The 25052-nt window shown below is 41.7% G+C and overlaps 1 long non-coding RNA gene across 1 annotated transcript in view; it reads right to left on the bottom strand.

Moving 5' to 3' along the window:
* Positions 1-24000: 24000 nt before the first annotated feature.
* The window catches only part of LOC125101957 (uncharacterized), a 28811-nt gene continuing 27759 nt past the window's right edge, over positions 24001-25052 (bottom strand). The window contains exon 3 of the long non-coding RNA XR_007127988.1: positions 24001-24780. This is a non-coding gene — a long non-coding RNA (uncharacterized LOC125101957). The remainder of the gene's footprint in view (positions 24781-25052) is intronic.

The raw sequence follows: 25052 nt of genomic DNA, 5'->3' as shown, positions 1-25052 counted from the left end.
AGATGAGTTTGTTGAGGGTAAGTAATTCACCCTAAGTCACCCAACCCCTGGGAAAGTGTAAGATAGTTCCCTAAGGAAAGAGTATGAGCCACAACCAAGGACCAGTGAGGGAGACACTAAAGACAGCCAGGGAGCATCTACCACAGGAGTTCAGGAGAAAAGAGAGGACATCAAGAGATTTGGGAAGGGGATTGGGCAGGCAGGCAGCTGCTTGAGAATGGCTTGGATGGGGGCCAGAATCTCCAACTGTCCTTCCCAAAGCTACTGCTCATTTATTTATACATTTGGTTGTCAATCAGGGGTCACCACCAACATGTCACCTCTCCCCAATTAAGCCTTATTGGAGTCAGCCAAGGAAGGAGTTATGGTTGGCAGGATACAGCTCACCCAGCTCCAACACCACCCATGAGGCCATTTATAGGTAATCGATGAGTTTCATTTGCTAAGAATTACACTCCATTTCAGGGAGTCTGGGGAGTAGCTGATGCAAGCTCACATTTCCACATCCCTAGATTTCCTGAGTGAGCTCCTTAGAGGCGCTAAGCGAGGCATTTGATAGGGAATGGATTACAGGAAAAGGAGGTACCTCCATGCTGTCTATCTTGAAGAGCAGTGCAGGTGTAGGTGTGGTCAGGACAGTGGGTTGGACACGACCAGCTCGGCCACCTTGAAGGTATGCAGGCTTGGGTTCATGTCTTCCTTTTCTGAGCTTCTGAAAATGGAGATGTTACTAGTAGTCCTAATATGGGAACCAAATGAACATGCCAATTGAAAGCAAGTGTCAGCAACCTTTTTCTATAAAGGGACAGATAGTAAATAATTCAGTCTCTTGCAGTCACTCAAGCCCAATGTTGTACTGTGAAGTCAATTGTAGACAATACATTAAAAAAAATGGGTACAGCTGTGTTCTGATAAAACTTTGTTTATAGATGCTGAAATTTAAACATTATATAATTTTCATGTGTCGTGAAATAATATTCTTCTTTTGATTTTTTTCAACAATTAAAAAAAATGTCTTAGCTCTAGGCCAGACAGAAAGAGAAAGCAGGTCAGATTTGGTCACGGGGCCATTGATTGCAACCTCTGCCCTCAAGTGCAGCATAAATGGAGAAAGCACAGCAGGGGAAAGATGGTTGCAAAAAGATAAGGAAGATTGCATTTTTTTCTATATTAATGTGAGGCTTTTAAAAAGCGATAGCTTTCTAGGTTTTGTGGTGCTACCATGAAGCAACTCGTAATCTAGAAGAGACTGGTGTAGGCTGGGGCACCCGACAGAGGGATTCATGGAAGGTGGGCATTAGGTTTGAGCTTGGAGGAGGAGGAGGACTGCAATAGGTGGGGCCAAGGCAAGAGAGCAGGTATTTAAGGAGGAGAGGAAGAGTAAGGGCCAGAGGACACAGAAGGACAATTGAAAGACAGCTAGAGAGAGGAATGTGGTATAATTGGCCATGTCAAGACTCCAGTGTGATGCTTCCAGCTCTTGCTGTATTCTGGATGCCTGGTAAATTGTGTGGATAAATAGAAAATCCAGATATGTCCAGCTCTAGGAGAACATATTGTCAGATTGGGAGATAGCAAGACATTTCAGAGGAAGTTATTAAAAAAATAACTCAGCAATTGACATGACAGAAACAACAATGAAATAGTAATATCCCTTAACTGAGCACACGCTCAACTGAACATTTAGTATTCTGCAAACACTATCTCATTGGGAATTCATAATAATGCTTTGGAGGTCTCGTTATCCCCATTTTAAAATGAGGAGGCTGTGAAAAGGCTACCAGCATGTTCCACTGGGCTCAGTGATCATCCTTAAAACAACAAAGATCTGTGTATTGTTTTCCAAAGACTCTTGGCAGGAATTGAGGAAAACGTGGTGAGGAATAAATAACCTAAGGGCTGGGGTCAGTGCCATGAAGGCGGACAGGAGCATGTCACAGGTGAGGCAGCCAGGGCTTCAGGTGAGACACACATAAGCAGTGCCTGTAGATGAGTCAGTATCAGCCTGATTGGAGTGGGGGCAGATTTCTTAAATCCAATTGGAAGCCTGGAGGGGTTCACAAGGATGTTAAAGATGCCTTGCTGGGGAAGGCATGCTCTGGAAGGAGTTGTACTAGCAGCAGCATGGGGGTTGGAATAATTAACATTTTCAGATCTCCCAAGAGCCTTTAGACAAAAACAAAAAAGCAGGTGAGAAGAGGAAGTTGAGAGTTATTTGTGATTTTTTTAATGGACCTTTAATCAACAGACCCCCACCCGCCACCAGCAGCAGCCGGTCCCTGCAATCTGGGGAGACTGTGTACTCACAAAGCGCCCATTCAAATGCCGTGAAAGCTAGCACAATGCAGCAATCAGACAAGCCCTAGCTTCTCCATGACGCTACACCTGCACCTGTTTTCACAGCAGGAACTCCTTAATCAGCCTTAGAAACTTACAAAATGGAAGAGGTTGTCTATAATCACTTCTCTTCCATCCAGCCTTTGGGTGTAGAGGTATATAAGCCAATATCAAAGGCTAATGGCCCTCTTTCCCTGGAGAACCAGTGAGCCCATGTGGGTCTGGGCAGCTATAGGTCCACCATGAGATGTTGACATGACTGAGCCCTTTGGACTGCAAACCAACTCCAGCTGCGAGGGTGGGTGTAGGAGTGGTACTGATGACTATAGCTGGAACCAGGGGGATGGAAGCTGCATTAACATCCTCCCCACCACTCTTGGGGAGAATGCATGAGCTGGCTTGTCAGGTGCGGAAGGAGGATGAATGCTTTTTTGATTGCTATAATTGCGGTAAATTGGACGCTTGAGAGCGCCTCTTTAACGAGAAGAATCTCATGGATGAGACTTAGGGAAGAGGCCCCTCTTTGGATCCCTCTCCTTTGTCCCATGTGTATGAGATAATTCCCCAGCCATTACGGATTATGAATGGGCTGCTAATTTTAGTTGTGCAAGCCAAACAAAGACCCTGGTTGGTAGATCCGGAAGGTGATTCATCTGATATGATGTTTGTATGGTGAAAACTAAAGGTCTTGATAGGCACCCCTGCTTATTTCAAACTTCCCATCCAAATAGCTAGAGAAATTTTTAAGTGACCATCTCATCTCAGCACTGGCAACCAAACACAAACTCCAGTACATTCTTTTCTACTCAAGGTCTTTCCATCTTGGTGGTGCTGGGTACTTTGAGTGTGTCTTTTCATAATTCTTACTTGGGAAGAATCACCAAGGCAACAGTGAAACCAAAGTCAGTGAAAGACCCACAGTAAAAGCCACAGAGACCCAACAAAGTCCAACAGTCTTTGATACCTCTGGGGAGAACAAACAAGAGGTGAGAGAATTTGGGAATCCGAGTGGAAGAGAAGTTCAGGAACTTGTGAGGAAGGTTGAAGGTGACTGGAGAGTCCTCATGCCTTCTTTACTTGACTTGTTTATTGCTTGTGGGTGGTTCTTGGGCTTGTTGGGCTGAGAGACGAAGTGTCGTGACTTTTTTTTTTAATGTCCACCATAATAGGCAAGAGCATATTATACTGTATTTAGCTGGTTCTGCTTACTGACTTGCTGTTTCTCTTTAGTAAGTTCCTCTATTTTGTTGGGCCTCGAGGTGACAAACTTATCCCAGTTTGCCAGGCACTTAATAGTTTCAGCTCTGGAAGTCCTGCATCCTGGGATACCCCTCAGTTCCAGAAACCATATATCCTGCTTCACCAGGGCAGAGTACCAAGGGATAAAAGTGGAGAGGTAAGAGTTAGATGTGATGAATTTTGAGTCTTAGGCCAAAGGCCCCAACGTTATTTTGATAATCCATTTTTCATCAAGCTCTATCCAAACATTGCCATTGTCTCTCTCTGGAAGCCTGTGTCTCTCTAGCTTTTATTATACTAACTGATGCACTTGTCTTCTCTGTGAGCCATTTGAAGGTAAGGACCCCTCACCAAGGGGCTGCATACCTGACACCTAGCAGGCTTGCGGTTAATGTATTATTGAAATAGATCCATCAGCCCTCGGGTCTACTATCTGTAGGTCCAGAGGTCATTCAAATGGACAGCTTCTTAAGATCATTGTGATAACCAAAAGGCTTGAATAGCATAAATAGAAAAGAATATGTCCAGGCCCTTAGAAATCTCCTACGGGATGCCTGGGTGGCTCATCGAGTTAAGCCTCTGCCTTTGGCTCAGGTCATGATCTCAGGGTCCTGGGATCGAGCCCCACATCAGGCTCTCTGCTCAGCAGGGAGCCTGCTTCCCCCCTCCCTCCGCCTGCCTCTCTGCCTACTTGTGATCTCTGTCAAAGAAATAAATAAAATTCTTTAAAAAAAAAAGAGTTTAAAAAAAGATTTAAAAAAAATCTTCTTCTACAAATTTGCTGTGTGACTTTGGGTAAATTACTTTCCACCTCTGCAGCAGTTTTCTGATGAGTAGTAAGAGATACTGATAATGTGGTGGTCTTATACTATATCAGCTCAGCAAACTGGAACTACAAATCCTAGAATTCTCTTCTCTATATGGTTTCAAGTTAGAGTTGGCCATAATACAGTGTTGCAAATTAGGGCCAAGTGAACTTTAGAAGAGGGACACAAGGAGAGTCATTTTATGCTTTTGCACTCTGAAAGTCGGTGAGGGCAGTCACTGTTATCATCAGTCTAAAAGCTTACTTGACTGCTATGGAGTACTGTTGGTCCTTCATCTCCTCCAGCTTCTCCAAGATCCTCTCCTTCAACTTCTCTGAGTCTTAGGCCAAGTGGGCCAACGGCACTCTGTGGTGTGGGGAGCCAACGCTTCGTGTAGGTGAGCAGAGTCATTGAGATTGAAGGAACCAAGGAATAGAGACTATTCCAGATTATTATTGCAGGTTTTAGCCTATTCTTGGTATCTCTACTTTATGTCTGTCCCCTTCTATATTTCTAGGTCTGCTGACTTCAGGGCCAACACCGAATGTAGAAATAATAGACTTTACTAGCCAACATTATCAGCTCCCACAAATGTGTATGGTCCAATCCTTGTAACATATTTCTTATTCTATACCACATGAAGCAGTTCTGCTTTTTAGAATCCTGTGCTAGGCACTTTCTCAATGGTTTCCCTGTTAATTTATTTAAGCCTTGCAAAACTTCTTGTGATGTGGATGTCATCATATTTTATGTTATCTCCATTTTGTAGATGGAAAAACTAAAGCATAGAGAATTTAAGTAACTTGCTCAAAATTAGACAGCTTGTAAGAGGCCAAGCCAGGAACTGAACTCGGACACTTTGCTAGAGTCTTTCTATGCCTTTACCCACCATATGATACCGTTCCATTCGTAGAATGAAACGCTCTTCTAGATATCCTTGAAGTCTCTTTCAGTCTTCATACTCTATGAAATGGTTTCAGAATTGAACTTTTAACCCCCAGAATAGGGTATCTCAAAGTGTGTTTCAAGAATCATTGACACAGGAATCACCTGAGAACCTGGTTAAAACACAGATCCCCTGAGCATGTTGGGTCTATGAGGTGTGATTGTGGTGATGGTGGAAGGAGCAGTTTCCTAGCATTTATAGGTTTTTCAGGTGATTTTGATGTATGTTGAAGTTTGAGAATTACTTAGTGCCCTGGAAGTGTAATAGTTAGAAAAATATATATATATGTGGGGTTTTTTGGTCTTTGTTTATTTTCTTAAATATTTGTTTGTTTGTTTTGAGAAAGGAAAAGCTGAAATGAGTCCATTTAGAAGCTGTTTCTCCTGCAGGTTTACATTTAAGTGGAGGCTGAGCTGCAAGCTAAGTCAAGAAGGCACAGTTGAGGGGAGCCTGGGTGGCTCAGTGTGTTAAAGCCTCTGCCTTCGGCTCGGGTCATGATCTCAGAGTCCTGGGATAGAGCCCCGCATCGGGCTCTCTGCTCAGTGGCGAGCCTGCTTCCTCCTCTCTCCCTCTCTGTCTGCCTCTCTGCCTACTTGTGATCTCTGTCTGTCAAATACATAAATAAAATCTTAAAAAAAAAAAAAAGAAGGCACAGTTGATGGTTATCAGAATGTTCTCGCAGGATTTTCCTCTGCTCCTCCCAGAAGCGCCCCTAAAAACAGTTTCAGAACTGTCTTTGCTGAGCTAAATCATCATCACCCTGCCCCATAACAGTCCCAGGAAGCAATTAGAGTGACAGCAGCTTAAAGGAAACAATGTCACTTACATCCTGCCTTTCTGACCAGTGCTCTGTTGTCAGCCCCATATTGTTAATGAGAAGTGTCTCCCTCCCCTCTCTGTGGGCTTATCAGCCATTGATCTTCTCTTGGGAAGTCAGAGTCATCCTGGCTGGAGATAAGCAGAGGTTCACTGGAGGGACCTTGCCTATTACCAGCCGTTGGGACCAGGCTCCCAGAAGCAGAGTACCCATAGGTTTCACAAATTAGTGTTAGAAAAAGGTACCACGAACACTTCACTCATGGTCATCATGAGCAGGCCCCCTCAGGCCTAAAATGGTTCTTCATACATGGGGGTACTTCAGAGTCTGCAAAGGCTTTCCTATGTGCTACCTCCTTTTTTTTTTTTTTTTCTAATTTATTTTCAGTGTAACAGAATTCATTGTTTTTGCACCACACCCAGTGCTCCATGCAATACGTGCCCTCCTTAATACCCACCACCTGGCTCCCCCAACCTCCCACCCCCTGCCCCTTCAAAACCCTCAGATTGTTTTTCAGAGTCCATAGTCTCTCATGGTTCACCTCCCCTTCCAATTTCCCTCAGCTCCCTTCTCCTCTCCATCTCCCTATGTCCTCCATGTTATTTGTTATGCTCCACAAATAAGTGAAACCATATGATAATTGACTCTCTCTGCTTGACTTATTTCACTCAGCATAATCTCTTCCAGTCCCGTCCATGTTGCTACAAAAGTTGGGTATTCATCCTTTCTGATAGAGGCATAATACTCCATAGTGTATATGGACCACATCTTCCTTATCCATCCATCCGTTGAAGGGCATCTTGGTTCTTTCCACAGTTTGGCGACCGTGGCCATTGCTGCTATAAACATTGGGGTACAGATGGCCCTTCTTTTCACACCATCTGTATCTTTGGGGTAAATACCCAGTAGTGCAATTGCAGGGTCATAGGGAAGCTCTATTTTTAATTTCTTGAGGAATTTCCACACTGTTCTCCAAAGTGGCTGCAACAATTTCCATTCCCACCAACAGTGTAAGAGGGTTCCCCTTTCTCCACATCCTCTCCAACATATGTTGTTTCCTGTCTTGCTAATTTGGGCTATTCTAACTGGCATAAGGTGTTATCTCAATGTGGTTTTAATTTGAATCCCCCTGATGGCTAGTGATGATGAACATTTTTTCATGTGTCTGATAGCCATTTGTATGTCTTCACTGGAGAAGTGTCTGTTCATATCTTCTGCCCATTTTTTTTTAAAGATTTTATTTATTTATTTGGCAGACTGAGATCAGAAGTAGGCAGAGAGGCAGGCAGAGAGAGAGGAGGAGACAGGCTCCCTGCTGAGCAGAGAGGCCCATGCGGGGCTTGATCCCAGGACCCTGGGATCATGACCCGAGCTGAAGGCAGAGGCTTTAACCCACTGAGCCATTCAGGTGCCCCGTTCTGCCCATTTTTTGATATGATTATCTGTTTTGTGTGTGTTGAGTTTGAGAAGTTCTTTATAGATCCTGGATATCAACCTTTTGTCTGTACTGTCATTTTCAAATATCTTCTCCCATTCCGTGGATTGCCTCTTTGTTTTGTTGACTGTTTCTGTGCAGAAGCTTTTGATCTTGATGAAGTCCCAAAAGTTCATTTTCGCTTTTGTTTCCTTTGCCTTTGGAGACATATCTTGAAAGAAGTTGCTGTGGCTGATATCGAAGAATGAAACTCGACCATTCTTTTACACCATACACAAAGATAAACTCGAAATGGATAAAAGACCTCAACGTGAGACAGGAATCCATCAGAATCCTAGAGGAGAACATAAGCAGTAACTGTGCTACCTCCTTTGAGCTTCTTCCCACCAATTCTGGAATGAATATCTTCAGGTACTTAGAACCTGATCAGAGAAAATGTTGATAATAATATCCTATCTTTCTTGACAAACTTCTCTGACAAAATGTGTGATTTTTTAAAAAGTATTTCAGGGGCACCTGGGTGGCTCAGGTTAAGTGTCTGCCTTTGGCTCAGGTCATGGTCCTGGAGTCTTGGGATCAAGCCCCACATCAGGCTCCCAGCTCAGTGGAGAGCCTGCTTTTCTCCCTGCCCCTAATCCCACTTGTGTTCTCTGTCCTCTTGCTCTCTCACTCAAATAAGTAAATAAAATCTTTTTAAAAAAATAAAAATAATAAAAAGTATTTCAGTTTTCCTCAATGTGATGGTATAAGGAAAGTATTGGGTTCTAGCCAGGTGACAGGCACTGTTTGGCAAATTGCTTAAGTGATATCATTTAGTCCTTATGGTGCCACCCAAACCATATCATCAACATCATGAAACAGACGAGGAAACTGAGGCTCAGAGAATTTACATAAATAATCTCATGAGATTTTGAGGAGGGACTGGTGCATCTACATGCTGCCAATACAAGCATAAGCCAAGAAATTAGCTGATTACCTCAAATGCATCTTTGTATCAACCAGCTGATGGCAAACTTTTTACCCCTAAGAACTGACTTAAATTTTCTCCTTTCCTGAGTCAGTTTAAGTGCCAAGCCTGGGGCAAAAGGAAACCAGTCTCATGCTTTCTTGACTTTGGAATTGGGTTAAACCTGGAGGGTGATTCTCCCTTTTTTTTTTTTTTTTTTTTAATTTGACAGACAGATCATGAGTAGGCAGAGAGGCAGGCAGAGAGAGAAAGGAGGAGGAGGCAGGCTCCCTGCTGTGAGCAGAGAGCCCGAATGTGGGGCTCGATCCCAGGACCCTGAGATCATGACCTGAGCTGAAGGCAGAGGCTTTAACCACTGAGCCACCCAGGTGCCCCTGATTCTCCCTTTTTTTGTGGATGAACTCTGATAATTCTTTGAATTCCTCAGCTCTCCCAAGAGGACTTGGCCTATGGCTGCTCCACCCCACATTGGTTTTCCTCCAGAGGAAGGAAGAAAAATATCTCCCTGCTCCCATTTTTTACTCCTTTTGAGTCTAATCCTAGTAAAAGGCCCCATCCCAGACTCAGATGCCCATACTTATAAACAAGTTTTTATATTTCCATGTTGAGAAGGTATTTTAGAAATTTAAGTCTAGTTCCTACCCAGTGCCAGAATCACCTCCAGAGTCAGGAAGATCACTACATAGTCAAGTATTCCTTTCCCTTTGCTGGACATCTTGAATTTAGCAATATCACTTCACTCTCAAACACTGTAATACCGCATGCATAACATTATAGGATGATTAGTTCAGAACAGAGACTGTAAATTATTTGTAGACAGGAATTATGTCTGGTTTATTCACCCCTGATTTTTTGAGCTTTGACATACCGCCTAGCACATGTATTTCTTTTTTACAAATTTGTTGTATATAAATTCAATTTGTTGAATAAATTCATTGGCTTCCTCTTGTTGGACTTGGAATGAAGGAAAGATTAAGAATTAAATGTCTGGGCTATAGGATCCTGAATCTTTGAATTCTGTTGTTAAACATTTCTAAGGACCTCCAAGTTAAATACATGCCAGGTATTATGTGAAAAACTCTTATTTTTTCCACCAATTCTAGTGACTAATAAGCAGATCAAAGGAGTTACCCTGTTTCTTATTTTCAAACCTGAATCTGAATTACACAGCTCATCATTCCAATGGAGAGGAAGGGTGAGCCCAACATCATGGAGATGGAATTTTCCCTGAACAGTATATCTCTGGAAACAGGATCAATCAGTGCTGTTGGCCTTGACCAATCCATAATAACAAGCCTTCCTAATTTGTTATTCATAACTCTCCACAGTCAAACTATTTCAAAGACTATAATCAAACTAACTCGGAATTCCAAACCAACTTCCAGCACTACCAAAATGAGTCCTCCTGTCTCTAACTGGTCTGGTCTACTCAGTAGAGACCATGTCCCCCAGAACATTCTTCTCTCCTTATCGTGAGTGTTAAGTACCTCCCTGTCATTGTCTCCTCCTATGCCTACTCTGCCCACTGTTTATCCAGGACCAGCCCAGTGTTCCTCCCCTTCCTGAACTGAGCCTGGACCTTTCTTCCTCAGATGCAGAGAGTAAGACACCAAGGAAAAACCTCTTATACAGTCTCTAACCCACACCTTCCCTACAACCCCTGCCCAGGATAGGGATGTATTGAATTCAGCAAGAAGGAAGGACCCAGATTCTGCACTTTTTAATTGTAAGATTTGGCCCATTCACTTCACCTTCCCAAATTCTAATGTCCTCATGTAGAAAATGGGGATAATTTCTACTTTACAAAGTTGTAAGAATTAAGTAATACCTAGTACTCATGCAATAAACTTTTACTAAGGGTTTTCTAGATGTCTGATAAATGGTGACTGACATATAGTATGTTATTACTAAATATTACTGGGTATTAATAAACATTCATTAAGTGGTTTTGTAGGACTTGTCTAGTTAGGAAAATAATTGTTAAATTAAACATGGGACCTGTTTCCACAGTCTTCTTTATGCCTTATCTTTTTTGACTATGTACTAGACACAAAAGAAAAGAAATAGAAGCAGCTTAATGACTTTACACTTTACGTTCAATATCCCATATGTTATCCATATTCTATGTCCAAATGTTTGGATTTCTGTTGGGGGCACAACTGCAATATCTAGAGTAAAAAGAATAGGTGTGACTATGAATATTATTCGTATATCTTTTGCATTGGTCAGTGACATTTGTCAGGTAATATTTGATCTTCTTTTTAAAGATTTATTTATTTATTTCAGAGAGAGAGAGAGAGATCGTGCACGAGCAGGAAGGGCAAAGTGAGAGGGTGAGAGAATCTCAAGCAGACTCTGGGCTGAGCCCAGAGCCCAACTCAGGGCTTAATCTCACAACCCTGAGATCACAACCTGAGGAGAAACCAAGAGTCAGATGCTTAACTGACTCAGCCACCCAGGAACCACAGGTAACATTTATTAAGCCAGCTTGAATGTTTTCTAAGAGAATAGGTTTGTGAAAGACATGGTAATTATCTTGAAATACATGAAAGCCTTCATAAAAGATGAATTAGACCTTGTCTATCTGTCCTCAGGGGAGAATCACCATTGACGAGTGGACATCCTTTCAGAGTAATGTGTGTGTTCATTTGGTTGGGGGTGGGAATGGAAACCACTAAAATGACAGTCTGAGCCACAAGACTGACATGATTCTGGAAGGGATCAAGACTGAGCAGAAGAGAAACAAAATGCTTCTCATTTAATAATGGGGTTCCATTGACTTCATTTTTAAATGAGTAATTGATTCTATTTTTAATTGGCTAAAACCCATTTTACCTGACATCCCCCAGACCCTCACAAACACACTCACACATGCTTGCACAGGCAAATACATGCACACTCACACACACAATTGATGTTTGTCCTTGGGAGTTTGTCTTAATAGGCACCTGTTAAAAGGAACTTTTAGCCTCAGTATTCACAAGGGAATAAGAAAGGGAACCCTCAAAAAACAACTCCACATTCAGCTTCCCCTGGGGATCCAGCACCCATCATGTGTCCACCTGTCTATGAAATTTGATTGATGACCAACATTATAAGGGCTTGGAATGTTAGGACCACATAATTAAAACTCAAGTCAAATTATATCAGAAAAGGGCAAAGGCTCTATGGGGAGACAAGTCTTCCTTCATGAAGAGGTAACTTTTCCTAGAAGGAAGTGGGGTTGAGGTGGAAATTTCAATGGAGACCTTTGAACAATGAGACAACTAATATGAGAAAGGAGGAAATGGTCAAATCTGAAGATAGAGGTTCTAGGCTGAAAGCTCAAGAGTGGCCACAGAAGATCTTCACATCTTTAAGTCTCTTTTTTTTTTTTTTAGATTTAAGGCAATATTTACATTTGCTACAATTATACTTTCTTCCTCTCTATGTATAATCCTCTATGAAAATCATCAAAAGTCTTTAGAAAAAGAAGGTTATATGTAACCATACACCCAGAAATACTGGTCTTGAGAAAATGCAGGCACAGTGGCAAGAGAGGAGGGGATGCCCTCACACCCATCTGTACCTTCTACTGTCTCTCTGTACCTCCTCTACAAACAAGCAGACAGGGTGTTGCTAGACAGAAGAACCAGATACACCCCATCAAGAGATGGAGCCCATTTGTCCAACTTGAATCTGGTTGGCTTTATGATTTGCTGTGGCCAATAGAAATGTGGCAGAAACAATGAGCTCTTTTTAAAGTTAGGCCTTAAGAGACCCTGGAAGCTCCCTTTTCACCCCCTTGGAAAACTGCTTGGAGGTCACCATGGAAGAATGCCAGTTTAGCCCAGTGAAGAAAGGATGGGCATGTGAAGGAAGGTCAAGGAATCCCCAGCAACTGTCAGCACTCACTGCTGGACATGAGAGTGAGGTCATCTTGTCCCCTTCCACCCAGCCCAACTTTCCAGCTAAATGCACATTGAGGCCCAGGAGAAACCAGCAGAGCAACTTCTCAACCAATGCTCAGAACTTGATAAATAATTTTTGTTTGTTTTAAGCCACTATGTTTTGGGGACACATATTAAGCATCAACTCATTTACTGGAGCAAGAGCCCCGGATGATGCCCAGGGACCTGAAGGCCAGCCATAGAAAAGCCAGAGTCAATAAGAGAGTCCCCCAGGGCTAGGGAGCACTCCAGAGAGGGCAGAGCCATAAGCAAAGAGAGGAAGACATCTGCGTGGATTAGAGACTACTGCTGTCTGGAAAGGCAAAGAGAGCAACTGAGCAGACACCTAAGGCACTAATGAAAGAGGGAACTTTCTGGCAGTACTGCTTAAGAATAGAATGGACCGCTTTATTAGGTGTTGAGTTCTCTTAATCGGGAGTATTCAAGAACAGGCAAGAGGGGTGATTGAAAGACAGATTGGAGGACTTTGTCGTTGGCTCTCTGAGTTTACTTCCAGTACCAGGCATCTGTTAAGTTCTCTAAATCCTGTTTGAGAAGATGGCAGTATTCACAGTTACGTCAATAAATCTGTCATGTTATCTTGAAAAGAGGCTCTGGTTTATCAAGAGCGGCTGTGAAGTGTATGTGAGTGAGACAATTCCTCTGTGTGTGAAGCTTATGGACATGGGTGTGGCCAGGCTGGTCAGAGCACGCAGATGCATACCCACAACGGGCACCAGAAGACCTTGAGAATGGGTTACTGGATAAACATTTGGCTCCAAAATAAGGCCTCTAGGCAGAGATTACATCTTTTTTGAGTCTCTTTTTGGGGCTTGGCCCTGTTGCTACCATTGAGTGAACCTGAAACACGATCATAATAATGACGTCAGTAATAATAATGACTGTAATGGGCAACACTCAAGTCCCCAGCAACAGATCTGCCAGCAACTTTTACTGCCAGCAACAGATCTGCCGCCAGGAGGAGCCGTCTCTCTCTCTCCTCTTCAGAAAAGGTTCATGAAATGCCAAGAGGTGTGTTTGGCCTCACAGCAAATTGTCACTTCCTTCCAGAAGCTGGTGGACCCTCTGAAATTTCCTCATAAGAAAGGCTGCAGGCTTGATGCGTACTCATTACAGTGCCTTTCACTGACATTCTAAGGGAGGAATTAAACCTTGCAACATGCTCATCAAAGGTTGTGCTGATTTTCTCTTCTAAAGAAATCCAAAGAGGCTCCCAAGACTGAGTTTTTTCATTTTGAACTCCACATCCCCACCCTCACTGGATGAGAGAGCTCAGAAGTAGAAAACACTTGGAAAACAACATTTAGAAATTACATCAACAAACTCTTTGGGGTTTAACTGCGTACAGGAGAACCATATTTCAAAGCAAAAAAAAAAAAAAAAAAGGAACCCAGCAAAAATATTTCCACAGGAAAACAAAGGGTGGTTGGTGGGCAACATGTCCTTAAGCATCCTCAAAAGAATGAAACTTCAAATATATACATGTAGGGTCTTTCCTTGAGAAATAGAGTCTGTTCAACCAGAGGGCACATCATTCTCTCCTTTTTCAATTTGAACCTTAACTGAGAGACAATCTCCCAACAGAATCATTGCTTCTTGACTCTGGAACCTAACGGGGAAAGAAGACACGTTATGGGAGCAATGGAAACAATCTTTGCCCTAGTCCTGCCACTAGCTTGCCGGGGTGATCTTCAGTGAGCCATTTGCCTTCCCGGACCCTGGGATCATTTTGTATCTTTCCAGATTTATGAACTGGAGAAATCTTGGCATCAGAGCCTCTCAATTTCACTGTGTTTTGCAAAGCATTCAAAGGGACACATCCTGAGTGAATCCCATTTTGATATTAGAGATGGGCCATTTAGAGGATGGGGCAGACAAGGGAGGCTGCTCCTTTCCCACAGAAAACAAATGTGAAATTGAACTGTGATCTGCTCTTTGGACCTTGACTGTCACTCTTAAAGGAACTTTCCTATTCTGTGCTATTCAGAGACATGGAGAAGCCAGTGAGAGGATGGTCAAGATTTAGGGTCTGGAGAGGAGGGTTGTATTATGACGGCCCAGTGAGAAGGCACCAAATTTAGGTGCAACATATAATTTAGGGTGGCCCAGAATCAGAAGAAGCACCCAAGAAGGCAGCTGAGCTATGATTAAGAAATGATGATTTCAACTGTACACCTCACACTAATATAACACTATATGTTAATTATACTGAAATTAAAAAATCAAGAAATGGGCGCCTGGGTGGCTCAGTGGGTTAAGCCGCTGCCTTCGGCTCAGGTCATGATCTCAGGGTCCTGGGATCGAGTCCCGCATGGGGCTCTCTGCTCAGCAGGGAGCCTGCTTCCCTCTCTCTCTCTCTCTCTCTGCCTGCCTCTCTGTCTACTTGTGATCTCTCTCTGTCAAATAAATAAATAAAATCTTTAAAAAAAAATCAAGAAATAAAAATTTAAAAAAAAAGAAATTGTGATTTCACATTTGTGTTCCTTACCTGGGAAAAGCTATATGCGACCGTTAGTCTACTCCAGAGTCCAGCACTGTGACCTAGAATTGGAAGCTCAAGAAGTTGGCAGTTGGGGCTTGGCAAGGAAAGGAGGTTAGTATTGTGCTAGGGCTGTTCCAGTCAGGAGGCAAGCCCAGGGTGTCAGCTCACAGGGACAGGCAGGCCAGACATCAACCCAAGCGATGCGTGCCAACCAGTGTCATGGCAACAATAGTGAACTGGGTGCCTCAAAGACCCAGGATTCAGTTCTAGCTCTGTTGGGCAAACCTCTGAGCTTAGTTTCTACATCCAAAAAATGAAAAAAATAATCCTAATTTTGTTTTTCTCTTGGAGTAATGTTGTAAAGCTTGCATTTAAACATGAGTGGGAAAGTTCCTTGTCCACTAAAAAGCATGAATTAATATTTCTGAGAAGACTGTAAAGACTTGTGAAGAAAAGGGAAGGTGAATTCCTTCCTAGGTTCACTCCTCTAATGACATTTCAGACATTGATAACACCATTTGCAAAATAAATCTCAAATTCACAGTCCCGGAGCCCCTGGGTGGGTGGTGGGGAGGGACGGTGGCCCGCCCGGCCTCTCCCACCTCCCACCCGATGCTGCTTTCCCCTGTGGGGATCTCAGGGGCTGTCTGAGGATATATTTTCACTTTGTGATTATTTCACTTTAGATGCTGATTTTTTGTGTGTGTGTATTTTTAATGGGGGTAGCAGCTGGACCACCCACCTCCCCACACCCACTGTCCACTCTGCTGTTCCCCCGGCTACCCTGGCCCTGAGGTGTGGGAGGCTGCAGCATGTTGCTGAGGAGTGAGGAGGAGTTGAGCCCCAAGTCCCGAAGAGTCAGGCGGGCAAGCCAGGTGGGCCCTAGGAAAGAGGATTGTGGTAGGAGGGGCAGGCTGTCATCTGTGTCTCAGACGGGGCTCATCGTGCCAAGGGCTCATGGGTCACTGGTTCTCCAAGTGCCAGGGGTGGGCAGGCAGTGGCACTGAGCCCCCTCCAACACTGTGCCCTTGTGGAGAAAGCACTGACCTGTTCTGCCCCCTTAAGTCCCCCTCTTCTGACGTGCCTTTCGCACCCCTCCCATTAGGACAATCAGTCCCCTCCCATCCAGGAGCCCTCTTTTCTTTCTCTCTCCCCTAGCCCTTCCTGGCACCCAGCCACCTGCCCAGTGGTGTCCCCTCCTCTCCCATCCCCCCACCCTTGTGGCCAGCCTGGCTGATTTTGTAAGATACTGGGTTGGTGCCCAGTGATTTTTTTTTCTTGTAATTTAAACAGGCCCAGCATTGTTGGTTCTATTTAATGGACACGAGATAATGTTAGAGGTTTTAAAGTGATTAAACGTGCAGACTATGCAAACCAAAAAAAAAAAAAAAAAAAAAAAAAGCGCCTCCCTCTTTAATCCACACACACCAAACAGAGTGACCACCGCTCTACAAAAGTAGAATCTTCAGTGTAAAGATAAAAGACTTTTGATGGAATTACTTTATCAACAATAATTTTTTTTAAAGATTTTATTTATTTATTTGACAGAGATCACAAGTAGGCAGAGAGGCAGGCAGAGAGAGAGAGAGAGGAGGAAGCAGGCTCCCTGCAGAGCAGAGAGCCCGATGTGGGGCTCGATCCCAGGACCCTGGGATCATGACCTGAGCCGAAGGCAGAGGCTTTAACCCACTGAGCCACCCAGGCGCCCCTCAACAATAATTTTTTTAAAGATTTTATTTACTTATTTAAGAGAGAAGGAGAGCATAGAGTGAGAGGGAAAACAGACTCCCTGCTGAGTAGAGAGCTTGCCGCAGGGCTTGATCCCAGGACCCTGAAACCATTATTTGAGCCAAGGGCAGACATTTAACTGACTAGCCACCCAGGATCCCCTTATCAACAATAATTTAAAACCCTGGACCCTTCATGGTGTGTTTAGGCTGGTGGGGTAGAAGGTGCAGGCAATGGTGTACTGCCCTCGGCAAGTCACAGGCTAGGTGAAGCCCTGAAGAGTTTCGCAGAGACACATTTGCTCTGGTTTTCAAACCTCTAATCTTTCATGAGGAGGGCAGGAAATTCCCAGCTAAAGGGCACATTTGGGCCATAGCTTTCTAGATCTTTAGCAGACCCAATCCTGAGACCCAAAAGAAAAAATCTTTTTTTTTTTTTAATAAAGATTTTGTTTATTTATTTGGCAGAGAGAAACACAGAGAACAAGCAGGGGGAGCAGCAGGGAGAGAGAGGAAGAAGCAGGCTTCTGGCTGAACAGGGAGCCCGATTGTGAGGCTCGATCCCAGGACCCCAGGACCACGACCTGAGCCGAAGGCAGATGCTTAACCAACTGAGCCACCCCGGCACACCAAAAACTCTTTTTTTTTTTTTTTAAATAAAAAATTCATCGAACTGCTGAATTCACCACCAGCCTTTGAGTGTGTACCCTGTTAATTTTCCTGTGGTTAGAGACTTTCATAGGGAGAAAGGAATAGAATTTATTTCAGCTTTATTGAAGTATAATTGATAAACACAATTGTAAGATATTTAAAGTATACAATGTCATGATTTAATATACATATACACTAGGTAAATTCCCCTATTATTGAGTTAATTATTTCTGTCTGGCTTATTTCACTGAGGATAATGCCCTTTGCTTTCATCCATGTTATCCCAAATGGCAAGATTTCCTCCTTTTTAAAGGCTGAATAACATTCCATTGTGTGGATGTCACATTTTCTTCACTCATTCATTTGTTGACAGACACTTAGATAGTTTCCATACCTTCACTATTACTGCAATGAACATGGGGTGCAGATATCTCTTCAAGAAAATTATTTTGCCTCCTTTGGAAATATACCCAGAAGTGGGATTTCTGGATCGTATGGTAGTTCTACTTTTAATTCCTTTAGGAAGCTCCATACTGTTTTTCATAGTTGCTGTATCAGTTTACATTCCCAGCAACAGTGCACAAGGGCTCCCTATTCTCCACATCTTCACCAGCATTTGTTATTGCCTTATATTTTTTAAAGGAATAGAGTTTGAAGAAGACCTGTAGAGAAGGCGAACAGAGTTAGGTTAGGACTATGGGTTAAGACTAAGGAGTCTTGCTAGCCAGCTAAGAACCCACTTGAAAAATACAGTTCTCTTTAAGGAGGGTTGACTGTGTATTGGAATCTGAAGGACAGCCTGAGAGGAAGACTTTTTTTCTAATGAGGTATAATTTACATACACAACTAGTAGGTATATGGACACATTTTATCTAGTTTCGTTTCCAGTAACCTGGAGAGCGTTCCTTAACAGTTCTCCTAATGCAAGAGTGCTAGTGACAAATTCTCTCAGCTTTCATTGGTTTTATTTTGCATTCCTTTTTAAAATATTTTCTTTGGATATGGATTTCTGGGTTGATAGATTTTTTTCCTCAGTGCATTAAGGATGTCGTTCCAATATTCTCTGTTTTGAATGGAGAAACCAGTGGTCATTTTTACAGTTATTCTTGTTTCTCTGGAATATGTCTTCCTCTCTTCACCCCTCCCCTATCTCAGCTTCTTTTAACATTGTTTTTAATCATTTATTTAACCCATCTTGGCCTACAATAATGTTATTAGAATACAGCGTGGGATGGGGTGTTTGTGTATATGTTTATGGGGCTTGAAGTATACTGAGCTTCTCACATCTGTGAGCTTATCTTTTTCATGTCCTTAAATTTTTTCAATCATTATTTCTATAAATATTGTCTTGCTCTTGTCTCCTCCTGGTAATCAAGTTATACATACACTAGACTCCTTGATATTGTATCACAGGACAATTGTCTCTGAGATTCTATTCATTTTCTTCTAGCATTTCATCTCTCTGTGCTTCCATTTGCATAATCTCTGTTGTTCTGCCTTCAAGTTAATCAACCTTTCTTAAACATTATTTAATCTGATGTTAAATTCCATGATCTTTTCATTGCAAATATTGTATTTTTTAGTTCTAGAATTTTCATTTCTTTCTATGTTAAGTTTTTCTTTCCTTCTTAAGATCCCTACTCATTATGTAAATGTTTTCCTTTTTTTATTAGAATTACAATAGCTGACTTGAAGTTCTTGTTTGCAAATGTCATTGTCTTTCTCATTTTTGTTTCTCTGTTTCTGATTTTTTTCTTTTGATTATGGATCATGTCTTTATGCTCATTTAAATGTCTAGGAAATTTGAATGGTGCATTATGGGTTCTACATTTTCAAGGATTTTGTCTTCTTTCATGAGAGAGTTTAATGTTTTATTTTCAGCAGACATTTAAATTGCTCATGGATCAACATAGTTCTTTCAAGTTTTGTTTAGAAACTTTTCTTAAGCCAGTACAGAATGACTATTACCTTAAGATTAGACTAATTCTATTCCTAAGGTGCTACCTTTCTATGGGTTTTATTTAATTTCTGGAATGTTCATCCAAAGACTCTATTCTGCTGACTAAAATGCTGTCCCCCAGCCCTGTGCAAACTTTGGTATTTGTTTCGATCCTGGATCCCCATAGTTGTTTTCCTCTGGTTGATGTTTTCAGTCCAGCTTCATGCCATTTTTCTCTATACATACACAGGTTAGTATTCAGCTAAAAGCTCAAGGCAGTCCCCAAGCAGATTTGTGTGTGTGTGTGTGTGTGTGTGTGTGTGTGTGTGTGTGTGTGTTTATTTTCAGCATAACAGTATTCCTTGTTTTTGCACGGCACCCAGTGCTCCATGCAATCCATGCCCTCTCCAATACCCACCACCTGGTTCCCCCAACCTCCCACCCCCCACCCCTTCAAACCCCTCAGATTGTTTTTCAGAGTCCATAGTCTCTCATGGTTCACCTCCCTTCCAATTTCCCCCAACTCCCTTCTCCTCTCTAACTCCCCTTGTCCTCCATGCTATTTGTTATGCTCCACAAATAAGTGAAACCATATGATAATTGACTCTCTCTCCCAAGCAGATTTTTAAAGCTCTTTTTGTACCTAGGTCCCTTCTCTTCCTTATCCTGTCCCAGAAATTCTAGATGCCTTAGTGTCCTGAGTTCTGACCTCTGGCTTTTCAGCTCTGTGAGGCAGCTGTGGTCTGGGAGGGCTCCCCTTCTCTGCTCTACTGTCTGAAACATACCTCTAAAAGAGAGCAACAGTAATAGTGGTGATGGCCTTGTTTGTTTCTCATCTCTCAGAGATCACAGTCCTGAATTGCTTTTAGTTCACATCAGGAAACAGTTATTTTATAGAATTTGTCCAGGTTTATAGTGATTTACTACAAAAGAGCTAGTGTGGTATCTATTAGTCCATCATGGCAGGAAACAGACATTCCACCAAACAGAATGTATAACTACTTGATACCAAGTACTATGTTACTCTTTGAGGTTTTACAAATAAATAGCACATCTCTGGCCTCGTTATCTGGTAGAACAGACAGTTACACAAATAAGTTCAATGATGTCAGAGGAGCTTTCGTAGAGAAATGTACTGAGTGTCAAAAAAAATAAGAGGAGGGAATATTTAACTATCTGAGGAAGTCAGGAAAGATTTCTTAGAGGAGATGGCATTTAGGCAGGAAGTTTCTATTTTGCTAGTTGGAGAGAAAAAAGACACATTAAGCAAACAAAAAAGAATAAAGTGTGTGTGTATAGTAAGAAACTCTAGATGACTGTTATATAGGTTCGACAAGGGTGAAGGAAAATTGTTATGATGTGAAACTAGAAAAATAGGGTCTAGTTCATGAATGTCTCATTAAATAGATTGGTTTATCCTGTACAGGAATACATAGCATCATAATGATTAAAAAGCAAGGTCTCCGTGAGACCCTGTCTATAGTTTATTAGCTGAGATTTTGTATAAGTTTGTTATAAGCCTTGAGGGGGTTTGTTCTTTTAGTTTTTAAATAAGATAATGTCACAAAATGCCTTATTAACCCAGTGATGGTTAATGTAACTAATGCCTGTGAAGCACTCGGCTCGGTATTTGGCACTTTTTGCTCAAACATGATAGCTGCTTGTGTTATTGTTATTTCTACAGGCATATGGGAGCTAGAGTTGGTTTGTGAGGTGGTGTGTTTTGTGAATAGGCATGTGTTTTTAGAAAAAAAAATGCTGTTGACTGAATGAGGGATAAACTGCATGTAGGAGAAGGATTGGAGAAGACTAGAATATGGAATGGTCTAGAAGATATGCTCAATAGAAACCAAGAAGGTCCATCTTCTGGAGGCAGAATCATGGCATGGTCAGCACCTCAAACCATGAACAACTGCTTTGACCCTGTTTAGGCGTGTTTTACCTGCATTTATTCAGTGCTAATTGACATTTACTAATCCCTAGACAAGGAGGTATCATTACCAGGGGTGAAATGCTCATTCAGACATTCATTTAAAAGCATTACCTAATGTGAGCATGTTTGCTATTTGTGGAAGATCATATTTTTCAAAATGGTCACAACAATAACTCCAACCCCACATGTTGTTCTTGCTATGCAACATTGACATTTTACCCATTAATTCTGAGTGGGCTTGTCACTGGAGCAAAATGGAGCTATGTGACTTCTGAGCCACAGTCAAAAGGCAACACAAGTGATACCTATTCCTCTTGGGACACTTTCTCTTTGAACTCAATTGCTATGCATGAGAAAACAAAGAGCTGACACAGAGAGGCCACATATAGATTCTGTGGGTGACAGCCCCAGTTGAGGGCCAACAGTGGGTACCAACATCTAGACATGTGCATGCCTGAGGCCATTAACAATTCTGGCCCCCATCTTCAAGTTACCTCTGCTCCACTCTGTGGAGCAGGGATGAGCTGTCCTTGCCAATCCCTGCCCCAATGCTGATTTATGAGCTGAAAAACCAAGGGAGTTGTTTTAAACCACCAAATTTGAAGATTTAAACCACCAGATTGCTTGGTAAGCAGCAATAGATAACTGGAATACTATTTTACATTTTCTCCCTTTCATGGTTACTAAACATACAACTGCTAGCATTTTAGGGTCCTCAATTTTTAAAAGATATTAAAAGGAGTCCCATATTAACAATAAAATATGAAGACCTACTGAGCTAGGAATTTTAACTGGTAAAGTATAGCAGAGGCATTGTAGCAATGATATTGGTTAGTTTTTTCTGATAAAAGACTATTCTCCACCTGTAAGAAATGCAAAAAAGTTTCCTGAAACTGGATTCTATCTCCCATAGCAATTATCTTGACAATATATTTTCCTTTTACTCATGATAATGCATTTATTTCCTAACAGGCATAATTTGTTTTTTAAAAACAAGAAAATTATGCCTCTCTTGATGTTGAAAAAACCAGGTGAGCTTAAGTAATTGGGAAAACAGGCATCTTTTGAAATCATTTCTGACATTAGGAGAAGGAAGGGAAAAATGAAGGAGGGGCGGGAATCCGAGGGGGAGACAAACCATGAGAGACTATGAACTCCCAGAAACAAACTGAGGGTTTTAGAGGGGAGGATGTGGGGGGATGGGTTAGCCCAGTGATGGGTACTAAGGTGGGCATATATTGCATGGAGCACTGGGTGTTATATGCAAATAATGAATCATGGAACACTACATCAAAAACTAATGAGGTACTGTACAGTGACTAACATAATAAAAAAGAAAGTAATCATTTCTGCCAATTTGTCCCCTTTCCTTTCCTCTTCCCTATACTTCCTCCACATAGCACCTTGCACACACTCTCAAATGTGGTTGCAACAGTTGGCAATAACAACTAAAGAGTAGGCTTCCCAAAGAGAGAAAGACTAAGAAAACTGGAGCTGGAAACATCTCCCAGTAGTTAGTTCTCTTCTCCTTAAAGATGGCTTGTGTGGAGAGGGTTCTGCTACACCTGGTTTGGGATAACAGTAGGTTTCCCAACATCCTGGAGAATTGTTGTTGAGGCCTTACAAATGGGAAGGGATTGTGTAGACTATGAGATACCACAAGCAGATACAGTGAACATCTTCTCAAAATAAACACCAGGACACATTGAACAATTAATGGTTTGACAATGGGGGAAAGCATTTGAACCCAGTACCTATAGTTTGTCTACCGCTCTGGGAGAGAAGAGAAAATATCCAATGATAGCTCAGTTGTTCTGATCCATTTAGGGACTATCCCACCCTATTCTAACATACAACATGTGTCCATCAAACTGGCCAGCATTAAAAATAAATAAGTAAATAAATAAATAACCCCAAAACCCCTTTTTATTCCTACCCAAATAAAAATACAGTTCTCTGTGACACCCAGAATTTTTTTAATCCATCAGTTTTTGTTATTATATCAAATGAATTCTTACATTTGAATGTCACTTATACATTTTGAATTCATGTCTCAGAAATTCTCAGTGAATTCCCCCAACTGACTACTGCACAAAGACTTGGAGTGGTCTCCGAAAGAGGAGATAAGATGCTTACTAATTGTTTGTTGATTGATCATTAAAACCAGAAAATAATGGTTTGCTGTGTGTTTTAAAATGACTGATAAAAAGAAATGGCTTAAGACAAGGCTAATCATTTAGGGAGTCTGAGAACCCAATTAAATCAGGAAAGCTACCCCAGAAAAAGGCACAGGACACAGGGTATCCAATTTTTATTACAATCTCAAACAGTGCATAGACTTCAGATTAAGAACCTCTGCTTAATGATGATGTTCTGCACGGAGTATGAACTAACTTCTCTGAATTTAAAATCGGTCATCATTTATTGCAAACCTACTAGATGTCAGGCACTGGGAGAGGCCCTCCACTTCTACTTCATCACTCTTTTGAGAAGTAGTTCGAGATGGCCACTGTTTACAGACCAGGAACTTTCTTCTCTCATCTTTTCTCCACAACTTTTTTTTTTTTTAATTTTTTTTTTAAGATTTTATTTATTTATTTGACAGACAGAGATCACAAGTAGGCAGAGAGAAAGGAGGAAGCAGACTTCCTGCGGAGCAGAAAGCCTGATGTGGGGCTCAATCCCAGACTCTGGGATCATGACCTGAGCCGAAGGCAGAGGCTTTAACCCGCTGAGCCACCCAGGTGCACCCCCCCACCCACGACAACATTCTCAAAATTCAGCGTTCTTCCAAGGAACACATTCTGGAAATTGTTAATATAGTCAAAACCCTTTATTTTAAGGGTAAGAAAATTGGAACTGAGAGAAAGAGAGAGAGAGAAGTAACATGCCTAAAGTCAGATGGTGAGTTAGTACAGGTTGGACTTGGAACCCCAGCTATCCATCTATTATAAGAGAAGGGTATTTATACACCAACCCCAGTCAGTTATTTGTTGCAGGCTGTTTGGCAGATGGGGAGATTCATTAACTCCAGCCTTTCCATCTTCCTTCAGTGGCCAAAACGGGCTGTGAAAGAAATGCAAGTGTTGGTAGGTGCAAGTCACTCAGCATCTATAGAAAGTGAGGGGATATGTTCCAGCTACTGATGATGTCTGTTCCATCTGTGTATCCATGCATGTCAGATCCGTGGATTTGTTTGTGAGTTGGAAGTCTTGGCTCCTCATTTCAATACAGTTAAGCTCCATGTGAGAATCTATAACGGAACACCATTTGGAAACTCAAAGAAATACTTCTGGAAACAGCAACCAAGATAATGAAAGGTTTGTGAAGCTAGCCAAGAAAGATGATGGCTCTGGGTTTATGTAGCCTGCAGAAGGGAAAGTTGAAACAAAGCTTAATTTTAAACCACTGAATTTAATCACTTTCCAAGTTCTGTTAATTTTGCATCCACAGTGACTTCCTTTTCTACTTCTCAGTCCTCCGCCAAGGCTCTTAATATTTATCACCTAAATCAGTCACTTTCAACACTATTAGATCTAAAGCTTCTTTCTCTAAAAAAATAAGATAAAACATAAATTAATTAATTAAATTAATAATAATAAATAAAATAAAAATTAAAAATATTTTATGCCTTGTATATTATTTGGAAATGAAAATCAGATATAATATAATCTATCAACACATATCATTTCACAAACAGCAACATAATGCCCTGCGTGTAATACCTGGAGAAGTAAAGGAAGGTAATTTATAACAAAATGATAACAGATTTCGGTAAACTAGTGTACATAATCAAGTAGTAAAATGTTTGCATACTTTGAGT

The sequence above is a fragment of the Lutra lutra genome, chromosome 1 (assembly GCF_902655055.1).
Source record: "Lutra lutra chromosome 1, mLutLut1.2, whole genome shotgun sequence".
Lineage (NCBI taxonomy): Eukaryota > Metazoa > Chordata > Mammalia > Carnivora > Mustelidae > Lutra > Lutra lutra.
The sequence above is the reverse complement of the archived record's forward strand: the minus strand, read 5'-3'. Positions and strand labels throughout refer to the sequence as shown.